General features: G+C 42.2%; 1 protein-coding gene and 1 long non-coding RNA gene across 10 annotated transcripts in view; one reads left to right on the plus strand and one right to left on the minus strand.

The window, feature by feature from the left end:
• Positions 1–27217, minus strand: part of LOC141111803 (hemicentin-1-like) — a 368745-nt gene that overhangs the window by 198420 nt on the left and 143108 nt on the right. The gene's annotated exons all lie outside the window — the stretch shown is intronic.
• On the plus strand, positions 497–27189 carry LOC141111808 (uncharacterized). The gene is made up of 4 exons (XR_012236478.1): positions 497–674; positions 15181–15257; positions 19080–19198; positions 23590–27189. It is a non-coding gene; the product is annotated as an uncharacterized lncRNA (long non-coding RNA).

The following is a 27217-nucleotide window of genomic DNA, read 5'->3' on the forward strand; positions in this document are numbered from 1 at the left end:
AGGAGGAATAATTTGAAAATCAGGGGGATCCCTGAAACAGTCCTGCAAGCTGACTTAAGATCCTATGCCATCTCGCTGTTTAAATCTCTCCTACCTGATCTTTCTGATCTGGAGATCACAATTGACAGAATACATCGCCTGCCAAAACCGTCATACCTGTCAGAACACATCCTGTAGGGATATTTTAGCTTACTGTCCTTTATTTTAGCTATAAGAATATGTATCCATGTTAGAATAATATGTATATGTGACGTCTATCAAAAGTTAGTTTCAAATCCTTGTAAATAACATGATTTCCCCGAAATGACGCATGAAGGTTTTTGCTTGTTGATAGTTTCTGTATGAAGAAATCATGTATTATTTTTAGGTGTTTTTTAAACATCTGATGTATACATAATGTCTGTAAATTTAGCATATATTAATGAAGGGGTTGGACTTTTGTTGTGATGTCATATTGGTTATATAAGTGAAAATAGGGAAGTAAAGAATTGGATCATTTTGAATTGCATGCCTTGTGTGTGTCATAATTTCTTGTCGGAATGATCTCCAGATCTGAATGAGTCTTTGGGGAACACTCTAATCAGGATATCATACAAGGGTTCACTTGCTTTTAGAACATACATGTACCCCAACAGCTTGGTGTCAGAAAGTGGGGCGGTCATTATTTAAGTCGGGTGAGTCTGATTTAATTAATATTATTTCTCTTTCCGTGACTTTAGTTTAACCACTTCAGCCCCGGAAGGATTTACCCCCTTCCTGACCAGAGCACTTCTTACAATTCGGCACTGCGTCGCTTTAACTGCTAATTGCGCGGTCATGCAATGCTGTACCCAAACGAAATTTGCGTCCTTTTCTTCCCACAAATAGAGCTTTCTTTTGATGGTATTTGATCACCTCTGCCGTTTTTATTTTTTGCGCTATACACGGAAAAAGACCGAAAATTTTGAAAAAAAATGATATTTTCTACTTTTTGTTCTAAAAAAATCCAAAATGTATTCGGCCACATGTCTTTGGTAAAAAAAATGTCAATAAGTGTATATTTATTGGTTTGCGCAAAAGTTATAGCGTCTACAAACTAGGGTACATTTTCTGGAATTTACACAGCCTTTAATTTATGACTGCCTATGTCGTTTCTTGAGGTGCTAAAATGGCAGGGCAGTACAAAACCCCCACAAATGACCCCATTTTGGAAAGTAGACACCCCAAGGAATTTGCTGAGAGGCATGTTGAGCCCATTGAATATTCATTTTTTTTGTCCCAAATGATTGAATAATGACAAAAAAAAAAAAATTACAAAAAGTTGTCACTAAATGATATATTGCTCACACAGGCCATGGGCATATGTGGAATTGCACCCCAAAATACATTTAGCTGCTTCTCCTGAGTATGGGGATACCACATGTGTGGGACTTTTTGGGAGCCTAGCCGTGTATGGGGCCCCGAAAACCAATCACTGCCTTCAGGATTTCTAAGGGCGTACATTTTTGATTTTACTCCTCACTGCCTATCAAAGTTTCGGAGGCCATGGAATGCCCAGGTGGCACAAACCCCCCCCCCAAATGACCCCATTTTGGAAAGTAGACACCCCAAGCTATTTGCTGAGAGGCATGGTGAGTATTTTGCAGCTCTCATTTGTTTTTGAAAATAAAGAAAGACGAGAAAAAAATTTTTTTTTTCTTTTTTCAATTTTCAAAACTTTGTGACAAAAAGTGAGGTCTGCAAAATACTCACTATACCTCTCATCAAATAGCTTGGGGTGTCTACTTTCCAAAATGGGGTCATTTGGGGGGGTTTTTTGCCACCTGGGCATTCCATGGCCTCCGAAACTGTGATAGGCAGTGAAGAGTAAAATCAAAAATTTACGCCCTTAGAAAGCCTGAAGGCGGTGCTTGGTTTTCGGGGTCCCGTACGCGGCTAGGCTCCCAAAAAGCCTCACACATGTGGTATCCCCGTACTCAGGAGAAGCAGCAGAATGTATTTTGGGGTGTAATTTCACATATTTCCATGGCATGTTTGAGCAATATATCATTTAGTGACAACTTTGCGCAAAAAAAAATAAAAAAAAAATAAAAAATTGTCTCTTTCCCGCAACTTGTGTCACAATATAAAATATTCCATGGACTCGACATGCCTCTCAGCAAATAGCTTGGGGTGTCTACTTTCCAAAATGGGGTCATTTGGGGGGGTTTTGAACTGTCCTGGCATTTTATGCACAACATTTAGAAGCTTATGTCACACATCACCCACTCTTCTAACCACTTGAAGACAAAGCCCTTTCTGACACTTATTGTTTACATAAAAAAATAATTTTTTTTGCAAGAAAATTACTTTGAACCCCCAAACATTATATTTTTTTTAAAGCAAATGCCCTACAGATTAAAATGGTGGGTGTTTCATTTTTTTTTTTACACAGTATTTGCGCAGCGATTTTTCAAACGCATTTTTTGGGGAAAAAACACACTTTTTTACATTTTAATGCACTAAAATACACTATATTGCCCAAATGTTTGATGAAATAAAAAAGATGATCTTAGGCCGAGTACATGGATACCAAACATGACATGCTTTAAAATTGCACACAAACGTGCAGTGGCGACAAACTAAATACATTTTTAAAAGCCTTTAAAAGCCTTTACAGGTTACCACTTTAGATTTACAGAGGAGGTCTACTGGAAAAATTACTGCCCTCGATCTGACCTTCGCGGTGATACCTCACATGCATGGTGCAATTGCTGTTTACATTTGACGCCAGACCGACGCTTGCGTTCGCCTTAGCGCAAGAGCAGGGGGGACAGGGGTGCTTTTTTTTTTTTTTTTTTCTTTATTATTATTATTTTTTTATCTTATTTTTAAACTGTTCCTTTCATTTTTTTTTTTTTAAATCATTTTTATTGTTATCTCAGGGAATGTAAATATCCCCTATCATAGCAATAGGTAGTGACAGGTACTCTTTTTTGCAAAAATTGGGGTCTATTAGACCCTAGATTTCTCCTCTGCCCTCAAAGCATCTGACCACACCAAGATCGGTGTGATAAAATGCTTTCCCAATTTCCCAATGGCGCTGTTTACATCAAGCGAAATCTAAGTCATAAAATGCTCGTAGCTTCCGGTTTCTTAGGCCATAGAGATGTTTGGAGCCACTCTGGTCTCTGATCAGCTCTATGGTCAGCTGGCTGAATCACCGGCTGCATTCTCAGGTTCCCTGTTGAGACAGGAGAGCCAGAGAAAAACACGGAAGACGTTGGGGGGGGACATTCCCTCCCACTGCTTGTAAAAGCAGTCTAGAGGCTAATTAGCCGCTAGGATTGCTTTTACATGAAAGCCGACCGCTGGCTGAAAAGAATGATACCAAGATGATACCTAAACCTGCAGGCATCGATGGCGTGGCCTGGACGGCGATGTGAGCGGACGTGTGAGCCTGTAGCTCCGCTGACGGCAGATCCTCCTTCACTCATCCTGCATGATAGGAACACCGAACCTCGCTAAAAAACAGCACGGACCGGACACGAACCACCGAGCACATCATGTCCCCACCGAGGCGCACCAACACAGCCTCCTCGTCCCTTGAGAGATACCGCAGGACGGAGCGGGACACAGAGAGCCAAGATGGCGCCGCGCCAGCAGAGCACGAGGCCTCTCTCACAAACCAACCACCTAATGACACCGCCAAGGTACTTGAGGCAATCTCCCTATGCCAATCTACCCTTACAACTAAAATAGAGTAGGTGAAGGTGGATATCTCATTAATCAGGCATGATATGACAAAGCTCAGAGAACGGGTCACTGAGTCTGAGACTAGAATTGGGAGGGTGGAAGACACGCTGTACCCCCTGCAAAACACACAGGAGGATATGCAGCGTCAGCTACAACAACTGGCACAGAAACAGGACGATTTAGAGAACCGGACCCGCAGGTCCAATCTCCGGTTCGTCGGACTGCCAGAGGGTTCTGAGGGCACCGACCCAGCCACCTTTTTAGAGCAACTCCAGATCAAAACGTATGGGAGGGAGGCATTTTCAACTACTTTTGTGGTGGAACGCGCCCATCGCATGCCAGCCCGACGTCCACCTGAAGGGGCACCCCGCGCACATTCATAGCAAAGCTACTGAACTTCAGGGACCGTGACGCGGTCCTACGGCTGGCAAGACTGAAGGGAAACATTCCATACCAATCCAGCTCCATCTCAGCGTTCCCGGACTTTTCAGCGGAGGTCCAACGCCAAAGAGCTAGATTCTCTGACATCAAACGCCGCCTCAAAGCACACCACATAAAATACGCAATGCTTTTTCCAGCCCGCCTCCGTGTGGTGGGCGAGGACCGTGTCCACTTCTTTGAAGACCCACACATGGCTTCCGCATGGCTGGATCAACAAGACGCGCAGAGAAACCAATCAGCCTGAGACATACCTCCGCTGCCAACTAAAGTAAGTGACATTGCACTACTTTTTAAACTGCAATATTTCTCAGGACCCTCGTAATCCGGCCCAATAGATGCAACTTCACAGACCCCATAGTTGCTGAATGTTTTCGTAAACAATATATCCTATGGACCTCCCATACGCCATGACCCTCCACAGAGATAAAAAATTCTGATCTGCCACAGGGCCCTACACACTGCCTCAGGCCCACTACACCCTGTTACGAGTCCCTCATGCTCTCCGCATGAGAACCCCTATAACACCAATACCGCAATAACTCGTCACTACGGATTACTCAACCATCCTACTACCCCATTACTATATCCTCCATTTTGCTTGAAAACCATGCCTGGCTACCAACCATACCCTACCGGATCACAGAGGACTGCTACAGCTCCTTCACGGCCTAGGGACTGGAAGGACCTTGCCTTTGCTATACTCATACTCCTTCTGTCAACCGTCACAGTGGAAATTGTTCCTACCATACAGAAACTCTTTTCTTTTCTACCTGCCGCATAACTGAGGCTACGTGTGCTTCGTCGCCGGTATACCACCCAGTATTTGTTCGCCCCCCATAGGGTGTTTGTTTATGTCACCACTGTCGTTGCCCAATAGGCTATTGATGGTGCTGACTGGTTTAATGTGCACCTGTTCTTTGATTTTTTGTTTTAAATTTACCTACAGTAACACCTTTTATCCTCACAGCTGCACTAAGTTTGGGATGCATGCCCCAGTCAAGTTTGGGCGACTGAGGGCAGGGAGGGAGGGTAGGGGAAAAGTTAAGTTACAAGTTAAGTTAAGAAACATGTATAACAACTTACAATGCACTGCACTGTATTTCTATGTGTATTGTCACATGAAGGGTAGAGGAGCGGCCGAGACCACCCCGGGAGACTGGAGGCGGACACACGCCCTTAACAAGCGCCACGACACTATCCTAAAAGGTAATTTGAAATGTCATTCAAATGGCTAATTTAAAATTTCTTATCTGGAATGTCCGTGGGATTCGTGACAAACTCAAGCGCACGGCCATCTTTACCTGCCTTAAAACATACCGTGCAGACATCACGGTTTTGGTTGAGACCCACGTCACAGGACAGCTCCAGCTCGCGCTAAAGCGACCCTGGATAGGCTGGGCGTTTCATGCCACTTACACTCCTTACTCCCGCGGGGTCTCGGTCCTCATAACTAAGACTGCACCTTTTGCGTTAATATCAATGCGCACAGACCCTCACGGTAGCTTTGTCTTCATACATTGTACATTATATGGCTCCCAATACTTGATTATGGCATTCTACATACCCCCACCATATAAATCCAACCTAATTACGGAAGGCCTACTATATATGGCTCAACACCCCAATATACCCGCTATCTGGATGGGGGATTTCAATATGGTACTGAACCCTCAAATAGATAGAACACAACTCGGACAGGATGTCCACCCTCCTGACACTACCAGACTAGCACGTACATTAAAAGAATTTTCGCTGACTGATGTCTGGAGATATAGACATCCCCATGACTTGGCGTATTCATGCTTCTCGGCAACCCACTCCACTATGTCCCGCATCGATCTTATTTTAATCTCCGACATAATACTTACCCAATTAATTGACTCGGGCTATCACACTAGATCCCTCTCTGACCATGCCCCCTGCTGGGCAACACTACAATTGATCCAGCACGTTGGGCCTCGGACCTGGCGTCTACACCCCTTCTGGTTATCAATGGTAAGCGACCAGGAGGAAACACACGAGGAATGGAAATTCTTCTTTAGAATTAATCAAAACACTGCCTCCACGGGCAATATTTGGGAGGCATACAAACTACATGTCCGCACTATTCTAACTTCCCGTATAAACAGAATCAAAACCTCCTCCAATTTACTTATCAAGCAGGCCTCTGATAGGATTGACACACTAACAAGAGAATTTCATAAATACCCCATTCAAGAAAGAGCAGCAACACTTAGACTTCATACACGGCTACTAGACCAACTACACTACGATAAAGCCAAACAGAAACTCTTCTTTCTAAAGCAACGCGTGTTCGAGCAAGGGGAGCGCGCTGGCAAATTATTAGCATACCTGGCCCACCAAAACACCAACCCCCCAGTGGTGGTAACCCTGCTGGGACCCCACAACACCAAAATTTCAGATCCACCTGAAGTGGCAGAAGTATTTCGCAAATACTATTCAGATTTATACTCCTCTAAGGTATCAGCCACTAGACAGGAAACCAGACTGTTCCTTCAAGAAATCCCCTTCCCACAGTTATCAGAACCTCAGCTACAAGAACTAGAGGCTCCCCTCACACTAGATGAAATTACCCTAGCTATTGCATCCTTGGCACCGGGAAAGGCACCAGGAGGAGACGGTCTCCCATTAGACTTTTACGCGGCATATTCAGAGATATTAACCCCTGAACTCCTGAAGCTATACAATCACATATTTGAAACTAAAACCCTCCCTGAAACCCTCCGCCAGGCGGTAATTATAGTAATCCCCAAACCGGGCAAAGACCCCCAACTACCAGAATCCTATCGCCCTATTTCACTTCTCCAAGCAGACATAAAAATATTAGCCAAAATATTAGCCATGCGCCTTAATAATAGCATCCTCTCCCTTGTCCACCCCGACCAGACAGGATTCATGCCAGGAAAAAACACAGCCATGAATCTAAGACGCCTACACATGAATATCCAAGCGGAACATGAGAATGTGGGAGATAGAGCCGTAGTGGCACTCGACGCCGCCAAGGCATTCGACTCAGTGGAGTGGGGATACCTCTGGGAGTGCCTCCGGGGCTACAGATTCGGCCCCAACTTTATACAATGGGTACAGCTGCTATATTTTTCCCCGATAGCGAGAGTGGTGGTAAATGGCTGGACATCCGACCCCTTCCCGTTAAGTAGAGGAACCCGTCAGGGTTGCCCGCTGTCCCCTTTGCTATATGCTTTGGCGGTGGAACCCCTGGCTATTTCCCTTAGGCAGAATCCACACATACGGGGGCTACAAGCGGGACCTTTAACAGAAACATTAAGTTTGTACGCAGATGACATGCTCATTTATTTAGAGGACACTGGTCCTTCTCTACAGGCGATCCTGTTAACTATTGAAGAATTTGGTAAACATTCAGGTCTAAGCATGAACTGGACCAAATCCCAGATTCTCCCACTAGATGTGACATCCCCAACACACAACGCGGCATCCCTTCCCCTGCAGAGAGTTGCCTCTATCAAATACTTAGGTATAGTAATCACTAGAGACCCATTGGAATACACCACAAACAATATTGAACCACTCTTTTCATACCTTAAATCACGAACACAAACCTGGGCGAGACTCCCCCTTGGTGTAATGGGCAGGATTAACCTTTTTAAGATGATACTACTACCAAAATTTCTTTATACACTCTGGAACTCCCCAATTTATATTCCCCTTAAAATTTTCAAAACCTTCGATAAAATCCTAAATTCCTTTATTTGGGGCCCTAATAGGCATAAACTAGCCTGGAACACACTTAAAAACCCTACTTCTTCTGGGGGGGCTGCCCTTCCGGACATATACACATACTATATAGCAGCTCAGCTCTCACACTTCTACTACATCCACAAAACAGACGAAGAAAGATACCAAACTTTAGTATGCAGGAAAGCTAATAAAGACCTATACTCCCCACTACAAGTTCTCTTCAGAGGAGGCAACACCATACACAAAAAAGAGAACCGCAACTCACTGCTATCCCAACACAGGCGCGTATGGGAGAGAGCTGTCAGGCTCACTGGAACTGATCCCTTCCATTCACACACTCCATTGTGGCATAATCCACAATTGAGGGAGCTCATGTCTTTACCTGGGACCACCAGTTGGGCCGCTAAGGGAATAGTCTTCCTATTTCAGGTTATCACTATATTTGGCATGAGAAATTTTGAAACAATTTGCGAAGAGTATGACCTCTCTCCCCACATGCGATTTAGATACATACAACTGAAACACGCACTCCATGCACAATTCACAAATGGCTTCCCCAATCCACAATCATTAACACTAGTAGACGTGATTACTGGTTCAGACCCAGACAAACTTATCTCCACCCTATACACCATTCTACGCACCAAATCGGTAGCCAGTATTGCCGATAATGCAAGGCTTAGATGGGAAAATGATGTAGGACCAATAGATTGTTCTGACTGGGAAGACATACTGGAAAACGTTAAAAAAACCTCACCTAAAATCTCAGAACGCCTGACTCAACTTTACATAATACACAAATCCTATCTCACACCAGCCAGAATAGCCAAGTACTCCCCACAGCAAAACCCAAACTGCCCTAGGTGCTCCAGTAACCCCTGCACATTCTATCATTTAATATGGCTATGCCCCGAAATACAAAGCTACTGGACACAGATCATTAAATTCCTTCACGACCATATGGGCTCACCGATCCAGCTAGACCCCAAGCTATGCCTCCTTGGCCTTTTACCAGACACCATTAAAGACAGATCCACAATCACATTTCTCAGCGAATCAATATTTTATGCTAGAAAATTAGTGGCCAAGTATTGGATGGGTACAGACTCTCCTACCATACAGACCTGGATTAGGGAGGTGAACACCTCACTTCCATACAAAAGGGCTATGTACAAACACAGAGGTCGACCAAATAAATACTATAAAATTTGGAACAAATGGTTGAATAATGAAAACACTGGTACTGTTTAATTTTAAAGTATTCTAGGAGTTTAATGAGCCTCCCGTGAACACCTTATTTTACTATGGTATATAAGACCAAGCTACAACCCCCAATAAATGCCATAAGCTGGTTTTAATAACTAGAAATGCAATGATGAAAACTGTGAAGCATTTTCTGTAACCATATTGTTATATGCCGATATGTACAACGCACAACATACTTGTGTACCCTCACACTTTGTGGGAAATACCCCTTTATGTGATTGCAAGCGATGCACTATAACTGTACAATGACATAATTTTTTCAACAATAAACATGTTCTTTTTCAAAAAAAAAAAAAAAAACCTGCAGGCATCATTCTGGTATAACCACTCAAAGTTGTGAATGGCGTACCTGAAGACAAAAAAATGGTTAACAATAAAGCACAGTAAACGGTAAAGTATAAAAAATTGCATACCTGAAAAGCAAACATGATAAAACATAATAACAATAAAACATTGCAGAATAGAATACAGTAAAAAAGAGCAGAACAATAGAGAGAGAATAGAGAGAGAGAGAACAATAATACGCCAACTATTTTTTTTTTATTTTATATTTTTGTATGTGTTTTTTTTTTTTTTAACACTTTTTTTTGTAACTGTAACTTTTATAACTGTAACCGGTTCCAGGTTCGGGTCTCTCAGAATGTGATGGCATCTTGGGAGACCCTATGAAAGTGTGCCTAGTCTGTGCAATGCTGTACCCTACGCTAATACTCAACTAGTGTATGGTAGCGTTCAAAACATTCACCAATGCAAAGACCAGGATTGTCAGGACAGGAGGGACAATAATGGCGGGTGTCACGCCTATATCCGCGCTTGCTGCAGACACAACATCTTTTTTGGGAGGGTTCGCTGGGTAGGGGTACTCGGGAGGACATAAAGAAAATGCCTCTCATGCAGCCGACTGCATTTGATTGGGGATGTGAATGGGGGAAGTACGGTTGCTGCAGAAGCGGTGGGTTCCCAATTAGGATTGGCGAATGCAGCAGGAAGGGCACTATGGGCACGACGGGCCTGTGTTTGTCTTCTTGGTGGCAGCGGGACACTACTTGTGCTTGCCACCTCACCAGCTTGAACTGCACTTATGGGACTCGCCACGTCACCAAGTGTTACTGCAGTGCTGGTTTGACTACGACCGGGGTGTACTAGGCCACTGGTGCTTGCCAGTTCACCAAAACGCTACCAAAAAAACTGTTAGCGATCGCAGGGATCAGGCCTGACTCTGCGAACGCTGCAGTTATGCGGTTAGTGTTTTGTAAGTGTCAGTGATCGATCGATACTGCACTTGGGTGGGCTGGGCTGGGCCGGGCGGAGGGGAAAAACGCAGGTTCTAGCAGGTATCTGGGCTGATCCCGCTAACACTGCGTTTTCGGGAACCCTAAACTGCTGGGGACGCTAGTATAGATCTGATCGGATCAGATATTGATCCGTTCAGATACTATACCACTAAGGGAGGCGTATGCTGCGTGCGTGGGTGTTAGCGGTACTGGCGCTAATCTGACGCTGCCTGGGGCGACGCATATCACCGCCGGGCGATCAGGGGGCTAAACCTTTATTCGGTAATAAACGGCGGGTGCCCTGACACTATAAAAAATAAACGAACTAACCAGCGTCACCCGTAACACTTATACGGTGATCAGTGGTGAAAGGGTTAACTAGGGGGCAATTAAGGGGTTAAAACATTTATTAGGTAGTATATGGGGGTCCCTGACGCTATAAAACGCTGACGGCGAACCTAAATATTTACGTCCCTAACTAGCTTTACCAGTGACACTAATACAGCGATCAGAAAAATGATCGCTTAGTGACACTGGTGACAGGGGGTGATCAAGGGGTTAAAACTTTATTAGGGGGGGTTAGGGGGGTACCTAAAGGGGGGTAATACTCACTGCCCTACCACTGTAACTGTCACAAACTGACACCATGCAGTAATCAGAAAAAAAAAAAAAAAAATACTGCTGGTGTCAGTTTGTGACAGGGGGGGGGAGGGGTGATTGGGGGGGGGGATCGGGGGGCGATCGGGGGGGGATCGGGGGTGTAAAGTATGCCTGGCATGTTCTACTGTGTCTCTCCTCGGCGCTGGGACGAAAACTGCCAGACCGAGGAGAGATGACATCACATCCTCTGCCTGTGTGAAACTACACACAGGCAGAGGAGGATTCCCATTGGCTGGGAGCGATCGCGAGGGGGGCCACGATCGGATGGTCTCCCCCTCGCCTCCCGACGCTCCCAGTCAAATGCCGACCGCCGCTGGCACCGGGGGGGGTCCGATCGGACCCCCCGCCCGTGGGAGGCAGATCACGTACGGGTACGTGATTCTGCCTGCTCGTGCCATTCTGCCGCAGTATATCTGCGTTAGGCGGTCGGCAAGTGGTTAAAAGACCGTTTCCCTATATGGGATTAACAGAAGGTGTAGTGTTAAAGACATTTATGAACCTCGGTAGAATTCCGTTCGGGTGACGGAAGAAAGGACTCTGAGAAGTCAAAAGGAACTCTGAGATAGTTCCAAAAAGAAGGACTCTGAGATAGTCCAAGGGGTTCTGAGAAACCCACAGTACTGTAAGTTTTATAAAGATATCTGATGGAGTGTGCCAGAAAAACCCAAACCTCTTTGCTTGCCTTTCTTTCGCTTAGGAGATAAAATAAGTAGATAAAATAAGGTCATCTGTTTTGTCTGTGTGGAATTTGTCAGGTGTCATAAGGTAAGATGACACCTTTCCACTGCATTGTATTGTCATTGTATTATAATGAAACGTAGAGTGATGTTACAATATTTGGTGATGTATTGATGCTGACTTTTAATGATTTATATATAAATGCTTTGACTCTAAAGTATAAGATATAGATATATATATATAGTTGGCAGGATGATTCTGGCATTGATGCAGTGAGTAAAAATATTTTATTTGCCTTGCTGTAATCAGACGTTCAGTGTCATCTTAGGGAAAGTACAAAAAAAAGAAAAGGTTTCAAAAGTGTCCTGATTGTATTACTGGTTTACACAAATTTGTGTTTTAAGAAGGATTGACAGTGCAGGGAGTAATGTCACTTATTGGAAGAGCAGGGGAGACTTATCAAGTCTGTCCCCGGTCTTTGAAGTATTGTGACATTAGGGACGTTTTTACCATTTAAAATATGGGTAGAGCGTTAATAACACTTTTTTTAAGGTAATACATAAATTGGTGAGGATAACTTTTGATTAAAAATGCTATTTCAATAATTCTTTTTGCTTCTGACATCTCTTGCAAAGGGGTAGTCAGGTGGAAAATTTGGACATTTGGCTTTTTGCCAACAGGGTTCAAGTACTAATATCTCACTGACTGTAATAGATAGTCGGGAATTGTTTGCGGCATTAGTACTACTGCAATTGAAGGCACTGTTTGAACCTGTTGGCATACTGCAAAAAGGAAAAAAGAGACTTAGTATCTAATTAGAATGTTTAGAAAGAAAAAATAAATATATGTGTTGTGGAGATCGGCTGGACCGAGGCTCCCTATAGTGTCCTAGCCCATACATTGTCCACGATGGGTTTAGCAGAGTCATGGGATGGTAAATTAAGGGTTAAATCTTACATACCACAACGCAGAAGTTGAAAGCTGTAGAGGCTGCGTACGCCGCAAAGGGTCAGGATACAAAACACGTAGTTTTAAAACAAGCAGAAAGCACGGAGTAAAAAAGAGGAAGTAGCTACGCAGTTATATAAAGTTTTCCTTTCATTACACAAGACGCCGGATTTAAACACTTAAGATGAAATGTACAGTCCTTTAAATACAGACTTATTAAAGTCTGTCTTGAAAAAAAAAACAAAAAAAACCTTGATTGAAAAAGACGCAGCAGGATGTTTTGACATCCCAAAACAAACACCAGTATCAACACATTAGCAAAATGATTTCTTAGGAAATCAAAGGGGAAACTTTTATAAAAAGAGGAAAGGGGGCAAGGACAAAGAGGGAGTTACATACAGAGAAAGAGGATTTCTTAAAGAAAGGAATCTTAAGGGAAATTGTCTCGCCTTATAAAACTCCCAGAAAAAAAAGGGCAAATGGTGACTATAGGTTTGTACAAGACCTAAGGGACATCAATAGCCTAGTCGTACCAATTGCCCAAGTAGTGCCTGATGTGCCATCAATATTTACCGCCATGCCATGCGATGCAGAGTATTTTACTGTGATTGATTTAAAGAATGTTTTTTTTCATCCCTGTAGACGAGGAGACACGGTCACTGTACTCCAAGTCACCCTTGGGCCCTGGACTGCCCCTCATGGTTCTGCACTATTGCAGTATGTTGCTGATTTTTTGATTTGTAGTTCTTCAGAGGAGGACTGCCGAGCTGATAGCCTATCTTTATTGAAATGGTTACATGTATGTGGTTACAAAATGTTTAAGAAAAAGTTACAATGTTGTCAAAAGAAAAAAAAAAACAAACAGTTGAGCATTTGTGCTCACAAAAGGAGAAAGAAGAGTCAGTCATAAAAGAGCTGTGGCTCTGAATGGGTTTGCCCCGCCCACTTAATAGGAAGGACATGCTCACCTTCCTAGGTATGATTGGTTACTGCCGCCAATGGATACCTGACTGCTCTTTCAATGACAATATATTGAGACAAGCAATGTTTTTGAAGCAATGTCTCTGAAATGTCTGATACTGTAAAATGGTCTGATGAAATGTTAAATGTTTTTGCCATGTTTTGCATGTTGAAATGTGTAATGGTTACCAGCCCGAGCCTCAGGCCTCCTTGAATATGGCAAAATGTTTCACTTGTTTGCCAGGGAAAATTGCAGAACCATGGCGGGAGTACTGGCCTAGGAATATAGTGGGAGACTGTGCCCTGTAGTTTTTTTCTCAAAGATGGTCCTGGTGCGCTCAAGCGTCCTGATCTATGGTGGTTGAGATGGCCACTTCTTTCACTGTGGGACACGACGCCACACTTCACATCACTTACAATGTGTCAATCTTGTTGAAAAATGTACATACACAGCACATGTCTGCTAAGAGGTTGAGCGGATATGAGGTGACTTTGCTGTCCAATCCAAAAATTGCACATTAAATATGCTTCTCTCACTGCAGGCCTAGCACCCATTTTAAACGCTCTTTTAGGATTAAAAAGGAGAACAGGATGAGGTTGTGCCATAACATGACTGCATAAACCTCATTCACCAAGACACATCACCCAGATCTGATTTATCTTCCACAGCACTACCAGACACACAGAATGTTTTTGTGGATGGTTCTTGCTCTAGGTTATAGTACACTGCAGAGCACACACAGGCCAATAGACAGAGATGGCCAGGGGAAATGAGCAGGTCTGGCTGACCCTGCTGCTAAATAAGCTGCTATCTCACAGACAGCAGACATCCAAATTGTTATGCTGATTCCTGACCTATCCCCTTTTGAACAGTCACTTGCAGATCCCCAGGATTATGCATCAAATTATGAGTTAAGGGACTGGAATGGAAAGGGTGTGTAGAGAGATCCAAGGTCTGGATTTCTCTGCAAAGAGGGGAAACCATGTATACCAACAGCAAGTGCATTCATAGTACCACGGAATAGGCCACGCAGGTATACAAGTCACGGCTGATTTCACATACAGGCCCAAACTAGGCAAAAGACAGGAATATCTTTTGATAAATGTGGACATGTTCTCAAATGGTCCAGCTTTTATAGCCAGGGTCTGCCAAGGACTTGGTAAAAACTCTCAAGATAGAATGGAAGTTTCACATTCCCTATCACCCTCCAAGTTCAGGAATAGTAGAAAGAATGAATAGAACAATAAAAGACAAGATAAGAAAGGCCACAGGAGGAACCTTTGCCAATTGGAGAAGGGTCCTCCCAGCAGTCCAGGCAGAAATAAGTTTTTTTTTGAAGTTTTGATGAGTAGATTTTTCCCCACCCCATAGGCCAGAGCACCTTTAATGGTAGAAAAGGAAGATTTAGACTTAATACAGGAAGAATATGTAAGAAAACTCGTTGAAATATTGGATACAGTCAAAGAAATGTTGCTCGCACCTCTCTTTTTTTCTTCACAGGAAGCTACTCACCTCTTCAAGGAGGGAGACACCGTGGTGGTCCAACGATCAAGGGGTTAATATGGCGCACAATGGAGGTAGCCGAGTACATATAACTAAAAATGGTGGGGGGAAGGGGGTGGGTTGGGGGTTCCTGAGCGGGGGAACTTGATGGTGGTAGTTAATGTTTCACAACAAGTTAGGGTATTAGTCCATGTGAGGATAAAATGATGCTGATTAAATGGAAGGCAGCCAGTCTATAAAGGCTAGAAGAAGCTCTGGAACAAATAAAAAAGAAAGAAGGACGGCGCCCTCTAAGTGCAGCATGTATGTTAAAAATATTTATTACAATAGATAAAAACACTCACATTTGAGTTGCTAAAAACCAGCATGTAAAGTAGTTTCATCCGCGTGCTCTCGGAAGATGTGGGTGTCACGGGCCGGTGGAGGGGTTCCTGGGATGTGAGTCCTGTAACCTGGGTCCTGGTAGCTGTTCCGGTGGTGCCGATGCTCCTCAGAGCCTCCGGGCGGCCAGGATATCGGTCATGGAACCTCCGTGGAGCGCCGTGCTGACCTGCGTCTTCACTTTCGGGAGCGGGGTGAGGCGGGCGGTGCTTCGCGTTCGGAGCATGCGTGCTCCTTCATCAGGCTATGATAGCCTGATGAAGGAGCACGCATGCTCCGAACGCGAAGCACCGCCCGCCTCACCCCGCTCCCGGAAGTGAAGACGCAGGTCAGCACGGCGCTCCACGGAGGTTCCATGACCGATATCCTGGCCGCCCGGAGGCTCTGAGGACCCTCGGCACCACCGGAACAGCTACCAGGACCCAGGTTACAGGACTCACATCCCAGGAACCCCTCCACTGGCCCGTGACACCCACATCTTCCGAGAGCACGCGGATGAAACTACTTTACATGCTGGTTTTTAGCAACTCAAATGTGAGTGTTTTTATCTATTGTAATAAATATTTTTAACATACATGCTGCACTTAGAGGGCGCCGTCCTTCTTTCTTTTTTACCGTGGTGGTCCAACAGCTGAACAGAAATAAGAAGCAAGAGTATCCCTTTGGACCTCCTACTATGGTGATTGCAGTGATCAGAACGGCTATCCTGGTGGAAAACTGCTAGTCCGGGATCCATGCCAGCCAAGTGAAAAAGGTTGCCCAAAGCCCCAAGAGTAGGAAGGAAATCCTTAATATAGGAGGCCCTCAAGCAGAAGTCCAAACAGATGAAGGAAGAGTTCCTGGAAAAGCAGGTCCGGCCAGAGAAGATGACCTCGCTTATTTCACTACAGACTTCTGGCAAAACATTTTGCTTCCTGTCCCTGATCACCCTGATGGTGTTCCCGCCCACTTGGATCTTCACTAACTATTTGCCATCCTGAAGATTTGGGTGGCATTAAAAGTATTTGTGGAAACACACATACATAGGAGAACATTACAGTGATACAAGTTAGAAACAAGGGAGACATTGAGAATAATTTTGCTGATAAAATGCTTTTGCTAAAATTCAAATATGCTTATGTTCAGAAATCAGGATTTCAGAAATGTTGGATTTGTGGCAATTTGCACCTTAGCACTGTTAGGATACCCCTAATAGCTATACCTTTGAATATTACTCCCCTTTTAAAAGGAAAGATTCCCCTTGACCTTTTGAATGTCAGCAGAAGAACTAATGACACCATTTCCTTTCACATCATCAATAGAAGTCATAATCCTACCTGGTGTTTTAATTTAGGGAATTCTACTAGAAATGCTCATACCTGTAGTCAATCAGTTTTAAACATTTCTAATTGCTATGCCCCTAGTGGGAAGTTTTGTTCTTTATATCAAACACACCACGATAAGGTCAGAGTACGGGCTGATTTTAAAAAGATTCTTGCCTCTGAAGATGAAAGTAGTAAATCTGTACAGCATTTGTTTCAGGTTTTAGCAGCAGTTACAGCAGTAGATCAAGAGACTGCTGTGAATACGCCCTTCTCGTTTGGTAACCACACTTATGTTTGTTGTGGAAAGACTTGTTATCCCTGGATTCCACAAGAGGTCCAAGGCTGGTGTTACCTGGCCTCACTGGTGCCCATAATGGGGGTGGTAGGTGATAGTGATGGGAGTCATTTACTTGAAGCTAGTATACACCCAAGGTATCCATTAAAACATCGTAACAAGAGAGTTATTCCTTGAGAAGGATATGGCCTGGGCATGGTTCCCTTCCTGGGCAGGATGGGGAATAGATTTGATGAAAAGGTTAAATAATTATTTAGGAATTATTGATGAGATGATGGAAAAGAATTCTGATGACATTTCTAAACTTAATGTTGAAACTAGGGCTATTACAAAACAACTAGAATTGCATGACTTAGCCATTGAAAGCATGAGTTCAGCCCTTACAGGATTATGTGAAATGACTGAGGATTATGAATGTCGTACTTGGGTACACAATACCAGTGTAGAGGTACCAGATTATTATGATGTGATAGCTCAGCATAGAAAAGAGGTGGCCAAGCTGCAACAAGAGGCTCATAACATAGCCCAGACCTGGAGTCCTTTTGGAAATGTTGATTTTGGATTTGGAGGGATATTCTCTTGGATAAGGGATATTGCCGTAATTTTAATCATTATTGTGTTATTTTTCCTTTTCCTTTATCTTGTGTACAAGCTTATTATGTGCCTTATTAATAGAGCCACTCGCATTTCAGATCCCTCATCTCCCAATAAAACTTATCTCAGTATGTATCATCAGAAGCAGGCTGAGAATATCGCCATGATAAGGAAGTGAGATCATACATATATATATATACATGTGTGATCAAAGAGGGGATTGTAAGGATATTTTAGCTTGCTGTCCTTTATTTTAGCTATAAGAATATGTATCCATCTTAGAATAATATGTATATGTGACGTCTATCAAAAGTTAGTTTCAAATCCTTGTAAATAACATGATTTCCCCGAAATGACGCATGAAGGTTTTTGCTTGTTGATAGTTTCTGTATGAAGAAATCATGTATTATTTTTAGGTGTTTTTTAAACATCTGATGTATACGTAATGTCTGTAAATTTAGCATATATTAATGAAGGGGTTGGACTTTTGTTGTGATGTCATGTTGGTTATATAAGTGAAAGTACGGAAGTAAAGAATTGGATCATTTTGAATTGCATGCCTTGTGTGTGTCATAATTTCTTGTCGGAATGATCTCCAGATCTGAGTGGGTCTTTGGGGAACACTCTAATCAGGATATCATACGAGGGTTCACTTGCTTTTAGAACATACATATACCCCAACACATCCCTAGAGATGTAATCCTGCGCCTACATTTTTATCACGCCAAAGAACAACTGATGTTGATCATGCGTCAGAAAGATCAAATCCCCGTGCAATTTCAGCATCTACAGTTCTATGCTGATCTTTCTCAGTACACATTGCAAAAAAGGAAGAACTTAAACACCATCACCAAAGCACTGAGAAACCATCACATCACCTATAGGTGGGGGTACCTTACCAAGCTCACTGTTACTAAAGATGGACGCACCCACGTGGTGAATTCCCTAGAGAAGGGCCTCTCCCTTTTGGAGGAATGGAAGATTATACCTGAACAGGAGACGACCGCGGCTAAAGCGCCCAGATCAGTGGAACCTACGTGGAAGACGGTCACTACAGAAAACGCAAAATCACACTCTTAACTCAGGATGGTTAATCTATAACCTACTAATCCCTGGAAAACTGTCCAAGAGCTCACAGGCTTGAACTTTTTTCCCCCACTTACTTGAACAGCAATAAGCTGTACTATAACGTTTGTGTTTTCAGGTTTGGGCTCAGCTCTTGAAAATGCTGATCCCACACAAGTTTGATGAATACACTGCCTTTCAATTTATGTTTGTTTTTCTGTTTCCCTTCTCCTTTTCTTTGTTTCTGAAAATTGCAGCAGCCAGAACGCGTGCAAGTACCGCAAAGACATGCCCTACTTCAACAACAAATATGAAGATAGAACTTCCTTCACTACACATTTCCAATTTGAGTATATCATCACACTGCCACCCAAATGTGAGTACATTTCAAGCTCTATTATGCCATATAGTGTCTATCCCTTGCTATTCCTGAAAACACCACAAGAGGGCAACATTGCCTCAAAAATGATTACCTATTACAAAACCCCGGATAACACACAAATCCCTCAATTATGGGCATAAAAATCCTCTCTATTAATACTAAAGGTCTCAACCACCCCGCTAAGAGGAAGTCAATGTGGAAGGAGGCTCTTTCCAACAAATCTGACATTATCTGTGTGCAGGAAACGCACTTCTCCACAGCAGCTACTCCTTCTTGCACTAACAGGAACTTCCCTTATATCTTTACTGCCAATGCCCAAAATAAAACAAAAGGAGTCTACACAGCCATATGGGACACGGTGGCGTTTTCAGTCCATGAAACAATCAAAGACCCTAGAGGTCGTTACCTAATTTTGATATGTGACCTTAATTTCATCACATACACTATTGTTAATGTGTATGCGCCTAACCAACACCAAATACACTTCCTCCACAAACTTTTACGAAAGATCAAGGCCCACCAAAAAGGAAGGTTAATATTATGTGGAGACTTCAATACAACCCCTGATCCGAATCTGGACTCTTCCTCTAGCACTAGACGCCCGGACATGTCTCTCCTGGCCACACTTCACGCACAGGACCTATTTGATGCTTGGAGGTGCATGCACGATGGCGAAAGGGACTATACCTTTTTCTCCTCTTCACATAGAGTCTACTCTCAAATTGATCTTTTCCTTGTGGATCAAAGCACCTTAGCCCAAACGACATCTACAACCATCAACACCATCACGTGGTCAGACCACGTGTCCATTACCCTCTCCATAAGAGATGACTCAGCTTGCAATGTACCATGCATGTGGAGGTCTAATACCTATCTAATGCAACAACCAGACTCTAAAAATGCTATAAGTCAGCACTTGAAAGAGTTCTTTAGCGTTAATGATTCTTCTGTGCAGGATCAATTTATGCTATGGAATACACATAAGGCGTATATACGTGGTATTTTTATACAATTAGGGGCAAGAGCCAAGAGGCAGCAGCAACAACGGGTAAAGGAACTGACAGACAAAATATTTTTGCTTGAAACCAGTAACAAACAAAAGACATCCCATATAATATCCCAACAACTTACACAGCTACGCAATGATTTAAGATTATTATTACTTGAGAGCTTTGAAAGAACTTCAAAAAAGCTTAAAATGACATATTACGCTACAAAAACTTTAGCGTATAGATTAAAAGACCTCAGACACAAATCAAAGATCCCTTATATACTACACCCTATAACTAAACACAAACTCTACCACCCTCAAGATATAGCGGACACTTTTAGTCACTATTATAGTACATTATATAACTTAAAAGACGATACAAACACCATACAACCTAGCACTGATGCGATTAATTCTTTTCTACAACACCTAGACATGCCTTCACTCACACAAGAACAAATACAGACCTTAAACCAAAAATTTAACACAGAAGAATTACACAAAGCCATTGATTCCCTCCCTAGTAACAAATCACCGGGCCCAGACGGCTTTTCTGGGGAATATTACAAAACTTTTAAACACCTATTAATTCCGTATATGGAACATACTTTTAATACCGCTGCTGCCTCTGCTTCTTTCCCACCAGAAATGTTGAGGGCAATAATAGTGACACTGCCAAAGCCAGGGAAGGAACCCAATACCCCCCAAATTTCAGGCCCATCTCACTGCTTAACACTGATCTGAAAATATATGCCAAACTTATCGCATCCCGTTTACTAAATATACTCCCCCTTCTCATACACCCTGACCAAACCGGATTTACCAAGGGCCGTCAGACGTCTGATGCTACCCGCAGGTTGACAAATATCATACATTTAGCTAGGGTGCACAAAAGGCCTTCTCTGCTGTTAGCATTGGACGCAGAGAAGGCCTTTGACCGCATACATTGGCAATACTTTACCCAGGTCTTGAGCAGATTTGGTTTTTCTAGTACCATTCTCTCAGCAATTCTGGCCTTATACTCCAAACCTTCGGCCCATGTATTTACATCAGGAGCATTATCCAAACCATTTAACATAACAAACGGCACTAGACAGGGATGTCCCCTGTCCCCATTAATTTTTAATTTACTCATGGAACCTTTGGCTATATATATTCGCTCTCACCCCGACATTAAAGGTTTCTGCATGGCTAAGTCCACTCATAAGATAAGTTTATTCGCGGACGACATAATCATGATCTTGACCAATGTGGAAACTTCCCTGGCTTTGGTACATAACGCTTTAGATATGTTCAATAAAATATCTTACTATAAAGTAAATGAGAACAAATCCTACATAATGGGGATAGGTATTGACCCTGGTCTACAAGCTAAACTTAGTTCAAGATTCCCATATTCATGGGAAAATAAAGGGATAAAATACTTGGGTATAACCCTAACAGCAACGATAGATAACCTAGTGGCTGCTAACTATACCTCATTTTTGGGAACTCTGCAGAAAAAACTTCTGGATCTAGCCAAAGTAGAACTATCGTGGACAGGAAGACTGGCAGCGTTTAAAATGATGGTTCTACCACAGCTGCTCTATTTATTTAGAACGCTCCCAGTCCCTGTCCCTAATTCCTTCTTTTCTAATGCTCAATCCCAGATCAATACATTTCTCTGGCAAGGCAAGAAGGCTAGGTGTGCCTTCATGAAACTCACTAGGTCTAGAGATGCTGGAGGAATAGGACACGTTATACTAAAAGACTATTATATAGCAGCAATTCTTTCACAAGCCAAATATTGGCTATCCCAATCCCAGACCCATAGATGGTTAGAGCTAGAGACAGCACAGGTCCCTAGGACAAACCTAGCTGACTTACTGTTATCTTCCAACATCCAGACGTACACTCAAACACACTTATCCCCTACAATGGTTGCTACTAGCTTGGAAGACGTTCGTATCATTAAAATTCGTGAACCAAACAACCAAAAGTATCCTGATTACTACATCCAGCTTAACACTGGTTATACCAAATTTACGTATAACACATCGGATGTCCAGAGGCATACTAACACTAGATGACTTTATGAATGGTCCAATACCTAAAACATTTGAGGCCCTGCAAACCGAGTATGGTTTGAAAGACAACGACTATTATAGCTACATCCAGATATCTCATCTACTTCAAAAATACCCAAACACATCCATTGAGGTACCATGGCGAGTATTCCTATACTTCACAAACCCCAACACCAACATAAAAGGTATATCCTTATTTTATAACTTGCTCAACAACAAACATGTGTTCACCAAAACTGACAACATCATAGCGTGGGAACATGAGCTGGGTACAACCTACACCGAAGAACAATGGCAAAAAGCCCTACGCAACACATTTGCAGCCACTAAATGCGTTAACCTATAAATTAATGCTAAGTTGGTACTTAACACCATACCGAATATCTAAATTCGCTCAACAAACCTCATCTCTATGCTGGAGAAACTGCGGACAAGTAGGTACACTACACCATATTATATGGGAATGCCCAACTATACGACCATTATGGCAAAAAGTATTTAAATTAATTTCAACAATAGCAGGCTCTAAAGTCACCCCTAAAGCGGATCTGGCTGTTCTTTCATTAGGCATAGAAAATATACCGGTAGCTATTAGAACTATAATTATACATATACTACTTAGCACTAGGTTAACAATACTGAGACATTGGAAGGATACTAAACCTCCCATTTTCCGTGAAATTATCGAGCTGACTAATACACACGCTACTTACGAACGTATGTTTGCAGCAGCCCAGGGTCAATACTTGAAGTCACAAACCAAATGTTCTAGTTGGATAAAATGGTACGCACATAACCATAAAGGTTAAAGTTCTTTTCGTTCTGATTACTTACAACCCATACTCATATGAAGTGTGCAAAGCTGCATATTTTCTGTTTATGTTTTAATTTAATTATTATTTATATTACCTTAACAAAGTTATTACTAGTACAACAAAGTTTTATATAGACGGGAATGCTAGTCCTTTTACTAGCTTATTTCCGAAATAACTGTTTAGTATAAATGTTCATTGCCAAACATCCAATTGATGATTATACTATCGTATTAACGATAGTCAACAAACGCTGGCATCTAACCAAACTATGTATACCATTACATATTACCTGATGTATAAGGCGAATCTGTGATGTCACAGAATATCTATACACATTATACTGTATGCGAATTGTACTGTTTACAATATATACTGTTTACAATTTATACTGTTTACAATTTATACTGTTTGACTCTTTCAAACCAATAAAAATCATTGGAATTAAACCTCCGCATACGAGGTATGCCTGAGTCACTCATTGACCTTCAATCGACTATGACTGCTCTTTTTCAGGAATTAACACCATCAATCCCAATTGAAAGATTGGAAATGGACAGAATCCATAGAATTTTGGCGCCACGCAAAGCTGAAGGTCCCCCTCGTGACATAATTTTTTTCGCACAAAAGAGCAACTTATGACAGCCGCCAGGAACAAAGAATCTCTTACTTTTCAAGGTCATTCATACCAGATTTTTGCTGACCTATCACCAATAACAGTTGCTAAACGGCGCACGATGAAACCTTTGCTCCAAAATCTCCAACACCACCATATCCCTTATCAATGGGGATTCCCATTTTCTATTCGTTTTACATTTCAAGGCACCAAATATTCAAGCAGATCCTTCGAACAATTACAGAACACTTTGCAAAACCTTCATCTATACAATGGGCCCACTACTAGCCCTCATCGACGTACAACATCTAATTCTCCACAAAGTGCATCTAAGCCTGGAACTGACAGAAGCAGACAAAGTGCATCAAAAAGGGGTCCATTCAATTCCACAGACCTGGACCCACCGGACACAATGGATTGAACGCATTTTGCATTTCTCTCTGAAGCTCATTTAACTTAATGGTTCACCTACCTTATCTTTAATTTTAAATATTTCAAGTTCTTAATATGTTATAAGTTAAAGTATATAAAACTTTACATTCAAATATTCATATATAATTAATTAAGGATTTGTTAAAAGGAATACTATTTAATCTGACTCTTATGTTTGCTTATTTTTTAGGGAATATAGCCAAAATCAGATGTCTAAATTGAATTTTTTTATTTTTTTATAAAATTTGGCCGCGGGGGACCCGAGAATTGGTCACTGCTGCCCCCATTTTTCTGTCCTAGGACTCTCCTCCACTTGGGTTACAGTATGAGGGGCCTCCTCAGATAGACTTTGTGCCTCTGAGCTAGCAGATTTGCGTGCTCAGTACGCCATCGTTTTATTTTTATACATATATTAGTAATTATAACTTATTTTAAATATATGACTCTTATTATTTCTTTCTCTCATAATCTATCCTGCCTTCTTCTATTTATTTTTACATAACGAAATGGTAGCGAAACACTCACTTTTATAATGTTCAATTATAATACAATAATAGATAGTAAGCTCTAATGTCCTATTATAAATAACTGAATCTCATAGTAATTATTATTATTTCTTTATTACATATTACTCAAAGTTAAAAGTTTAACAACTTTTTTGTTGCTCTTGATTATAAAATTGTTAAAATTGATTGTAACACCTTAGTCTTTCTAAAACATATAGCCTATTTAAGTCTTTCATTGCTTGTAACTACAAGAAATACTAAGATCTGATATGTAAATTCAACTAATGCTACCATTTAATGTAATCAATATTTTGTTAATTGTATCAATGTTTATATTTTCAAAATCAATAAACAAATTTGACGAGAAAAGGGCATTTACCCTCCCCCCTCTAATACATATGATTTCCATGGGCTTGCTTTTGCTTTTAAAGGGGAACTCCACACTCCATTCTCCAAAGGCTGTGAGCTGCCTTCCCCAATCCAAACCACATCCTTCTTCAGAGCAAACAACAGGGCCAGCTAGGAAAGGGGCGAGAAGAGCGATCGCCCAACCCCCTCCTGAACCATACAAGACCACATGCACTCAACATAGGTGGCTGCCTTTGGGGCATGTTGGGCTCAGCCCAATACCAACCACAAAGCACCTTGTACCCACTAGTTTAAAGGGGCTTTCCACATTCTGTAAAGCCCCCCTGTCTGCAGCCCCCACAACCCCAGCCTATTGTTGTGTGGAAGATGCCCTTGTCCCCCTGAATATGGGGACAAGGTGGTTGACTTTTGGGTTGCCCCCTCCTGCTCCTAAGCACCCACCCCCCTTTCATGGGCTGGCTTGCTGTGTGTTTGGCTAGGAGTTTGTTAGTGCGTGGGAGGGGCACAATATTTTTAGATTTTGGGGTGGTATTTTTCACATGGAGGTTCTCATTTTATGCCTTTACAGCCCCAAATGGCCTTGTGTGTATTGGGGGAGCAGACAATTTTTAGTTTTGTGTTAAAATCTTGCAGTTGCAATGTAGATTTGTATGTTTTCTCTAAAGCCGTACATCTATGAATCAGCATTTTGGATACATGCTACAGATGCACCTCTTTACAGGCAGAGTACCCCCCCCCCCCCCCCAAATTACTAGCTTTAGGGCTAGTTCACTCCATAGAAACGCAGTCCAGATGCATGTGTGTTTTTGATGCAATCCCATTTATGATATGTTTTTGGTGCGTTTTTGATGCAATCCAGTACTTTTTTCAACCTTCTTTTTTCTTAAAGCGGAGGTCCGCTGAAAAAAAAAAAAATTAAAAGCCAGCAGCTACAAATACTGCAGCTGCTGACTTTTAATATATGGACACTTACCTGTCCAGGGAGCCCACAATGTTGGCAGTCGAAGCCAATCTGTCCTTCCGCTCTCAGCTGCTGCCGCCGCCATCCTCTGTAAGGGAATAAGGAAGTGAAGCTGTCCCTACTGTGCATGCGCGAGTCGCTCTGCGTATCCTCTCTGGTCCCTGCTGTGTTCTGGGACCTGTGTGTCTCACAGAATACAGCGGGGGAGGACGGGGTAGGCGCCGGAAGTGGCATAGATCACCGCAAGCACTGCAGTGATCTATTCCAGGAAGTGGGAGCAAATACCTGTATTAGACAGATATCTGCTCCCTCCTCCCCCCTGAAAGGTGCCAAATGTGACACCGGAGGGGGGGAGGATTCCAAAAAGTGGAAGTTCTATTTTTGGGTGGAACTCCACTTTAACCTTAATTAAGGACATGCTGGATGATGTGTTTAATTTTGGACAGTGGGGTGGCTTATTTGGTGTTAGCTGCATTTGGGTTGGTCTGGGCATGCTCAGGGACTTTAGTTTTGTGTGTGAACAGCACTTGGATGTTTCTGGGCATGCTCAGAGTGTGTTTTTTGGGTTAGTAATTTAAGGACATCCTTAACAGGTGTACCCACTTTGAAGTTCTCTCTACATTGGGTGAACTTGCATTTTGTGTGTTTAATAGACTGTCCATGTGTTTGTAATAGCAGCAAGAGAGTACATTTGGGTGTCCTTATTGAGTTTGTAACACATGTATTTTCTCTTTGTATTTTGTTTATGCCTTTGCAAAACAGATGTGTTTTCGAGCAAGTTTTACTTTGGTTTATTGTATTTTTTGGGTGGGTGATATTTTCCCTTGAAATATATTTGATGTCAATGTGTGTCGCTTGTAGGTTGTTCCCTTTGATTTAATTGTCTGTGCTGCATTATTTTGCAAAAACGTTCTCAAGATGTTGTGACTAAGGCTGGCCATTACACTATTCAATTTTCCTGTTCAACTTTCCTTTAGATTTACCAAAACCATATAATAGGAGGTCAAACCTAAACACTTTCAATTTGGATGCAATCAGGCAGGCCCTTGTACAACATAGTTGAAGGTAAATCTAAAGAAAATTGAACAGGAAAATTGTATGGTGTATGGCCAGCTTAATGTTTAAATCCTTGATATCCTTTGTGGGCACACTCCTTTTAACTCATGTTAATCATATTCTGTTAGTTTCTCAAATTAACATACATGTGTTTTTTGCTTTCCTTGCTCTTTTCAAAGTCTGGTTTTGTTGACCAATAAAATT

The sequence above is a fragment of the Aquarana catesbeiana genome, linkage group LG11 (assembly GCF_042186555.1).
Source record: "Aquarana catesbeiana isolate 2022-GZ linkage group LG11, ASM4218655v1, whole genome shotgun sequence".
Classification (NCBI taxonomy): domain Eukaryota; kingdom Metazoa; phylum Chordata; class Amphibia; order Anura; family Ranidae; genus Aquarana; species Aquarana catesbeiana.